The sequence below is a fragment of the Schistocerca americana genome, chromosome 7 (genome assembly GCF_021461395.2).
Source record: "Schistocerca americana isolate TAMUIC-IGC-003095 chromosome 7, iqSchAmer2.1, whole genome shotgun sequence".
In the NCBI taxonomy this organism is placed as follows: Eukaryota; Metazoa; Arthropoda; class Insecta; order Orthoptera; family Acrididae; genus Schistocerca; species Schistocerca americana.
This window is the reverse complement of record NC_060125.1, coordinates 561,796,084-561,798,824: the sequence shown is the minus strand read 5'-3', so window position 1 is coordinate 561,798,824 and position 2,741 is coordinate 561,796,084. Positions and strand designations below refer to the sequence as shown.

Genomic DNA, 2,741 nt, shown 5'->3' with positions numbered 1-2,741 from the left:
AAACAGCAGTTGACCGGCGTTGCCTGGTGAAACGTTGTAGTGATGCCTCGTGTAAGGAGTCGAAATGCGTACCATCACGTTTCCGACTTTGATAAAGGTCGGATTATAGCCTGTCCGGATTGCGGTTTATCGTATCGCGACATTGCTGCTCGCGTTGGTCGAGATCCAATGACTGTCAGCAGAATATGGAATCGGTGGGTTCAGGAGGGTAATACGGAACGCCGTGCTGGATCCCAACGGCCTCGTATCACTAGCAGTCGAGATGGCAGGCATCTTATCCGCATTGCTGTAACGGATCGTGCAACCACGTCTCGATCCCTGAGTCAACAGATGGGGACGTTTGCAAGACAACAACCATCTGCACGAACAGTTCGACGACGTTTGCAACAGAATGGACTATCAGCACGGAGACCATGGCTGCGGTTACCCTTGACGCTGCATCACAGACAGGGGCGCGTGTGATGGTGTACTCAACGACGAACCTGGGTGCACGAATGGGAAAACGTCATTTTTTCGTATGAATCCAGGTTCTGTTTACAGCATCATGATGTTCGCATCCGTGTCTGGCGACATCGCGGTGAACGCACATTGGAAGCGTGTATTCGTTATCGCCGTAGTGGCGTACATCACCCGGCGTGATGGTATGGGATGCCATTGGTTACACGTCTCGGTCACCTCTTGTTCGCATTGACGGCACATTGAACAGTGGACGTTACATTTCAGATGTGTTACCACCCGTGGCTCTACCCTTCATTCGATCCCTGCGAAACCTTACATTTCAGGAGCATAATGCACGACCGCATGTTGCAGGTCGTGTACGGGACTTTCTGGATACAGAAAATGTTCGAATGCTGCACTGGCCAGCACATTCTCCAGATCTCTCACCAACTAAAAACGTCCTGATTTCTCAGGATCTGTGCACCCAAACTGCGTGAAAATGTAAACGCATGCCAGTTCTAGTATAATATATTCGTGCAATGAATACCAGGTTATCATCGGAATTTCATCTTGGTGTAGCAATTTTAATGCCCCGTAGTGTAATTTTGGTCTGTTAAGATCGTACCCACATTACCTGTGACTTAGGTGTGTTGCATATCTAATGGGCGGTAACATAACGATCTCTATCTTTATGCATATCAGTGTCTTGCTACACTGTCTACGGTAGCTATTTACAGCTTTTGCTTTCGTCGATATACGCAGATGAAACGATGTAGTAGAGACTAGCAATTTCTTTGTGTCTATGACGTAACTCGGCACGTCGTTTTAGGTCACGGAAGCACACTCTCCGGTGTTACATACTTTCCACGCAGCTGCGGTGGTGCTTCCGTGCTGCGAGGATCTGATCCACCTACTGTGGCGTCTATAAGTGGTCCTTCGTAAGCAATAAGTCTCCAGTTTTTGCGGCAGCGGCTGCAGCGGCGATGAAACAGCGAATAAAACGGCCGGGCGTACGAGCGATTACTTAGCGCCGGGCTGCGCTGCGCTGCGCGTTCAGCTGTGACGGCCGCCCATTACAGCCCCGCAGCGCCGGCCGCACTTTGCGGGCATATTTTACGCGGCCGGCGGAGCGTCTGCCGGCTGGCCGGCGGTTCTGCATGGCCGGCCGGTCGCCGCGTAAATCTGCCGGCTGCCGGCTGCCCAGGAAGTGGGCGCCGCGCGCTCCTCACGATGCGCGATTTACGGCGCAGACATGATCCGCGCGCCGCCGCCGCGGTATGCGCCCGCCGAGGTACACCCTGTCCCGATAGAATTTGTTACCCCGGCTTCCCTGCCGGCTGTCGTTTCGTGCAGGCAGGCACGCGAGGGCTGATAGCTGTCGTACGCACGCTGCTACTGACGCATTTCTGAATAACTGCACAAAAAGTACAGGTGTGTAGGTGACTGCAGTAATCCTGTATAACACATGTAATTCCTCGTGATAGGTATCCTGACACAGAACAACCAGAATGAAATTTTCACTCTGCGTGGGAGTGTGCGCTGATATGAAACTTCTTGGCAGATTAAAACTGTGTGCCGGACCGAGACTCGAACTCGGGACCTTTGCCTTTCGCGGGCAAGTGCTCTACCAACTGAGCTACCCGAGCACGAGGATATTACAGAGACATGGCTTAGCCGCAGCGTGGGGGATGTTTCCATAATGAGATTTTCACTCTGCAGCGGAGTGTGCGCTGATACGAAACTTCCTGGCACATTGAAACTGTGTACTGGACAGCAGGGGAGCTTCTGTGAAGTTTGGAAAGTAGGGGACGAGGCACTGGCAGAAGTAAAGCTGTGAGGACGGGGCGTGGGTCGTGCGCGGGTAGCTCAGTTGGTAGAGCAGTTGCCCGCGAAAGGCAAAGGTCCCGAGTTCGAGTCTCGGTCCGGCACACAGTTTTAATCTGCCAGGAAGTTTCACAGAACAACCATTCTAAAGTCTCTCTATGTCCATATTTTCAGAGATGGTTGCGGTACTCGACTGCTCGATCTTTCTTTCATCTTTCACTGGTGCCATGTCCCGCACTGACGCAGGGTCGGCATTGTTAGGAACGGATATGGCAAGGTTAGGATGAGGGGGTGGCCAGATGCCCTTCCTGTGTGTGTGGTGTGTGTGGTCTGAGGTTTTCGGGCGCTAAACAGCGTGGTCATCAGCGCCCAAACGCATAGAAACAGGAACACATGCAGTGAAGGGACGAAGACGTACAGCGAACAAGGAGAACGGCTAAAAGACACAGACCTGACGCAGTTCCAAATCCTCACATACA

The 2,741-nt window shown here is 52.4% G+C and overlaps 1 non-coding gene across 1 annotated transcript; it reads left to right on the top strand.

The window, feature by feature from the left end:
* The first annotated feature begins 2,292 nt into the window (after positions 1-2,292).
* Trnas-cga lies at positions 2,293-2,367 on the top strand. The gene has a single exon. It is a non-coding gene; the product is annotated as a tRNA-Ser (tRNA).
* The last annotated feature ends 374 nt before the right edge of the window (positions 2,368-2,741 follow it).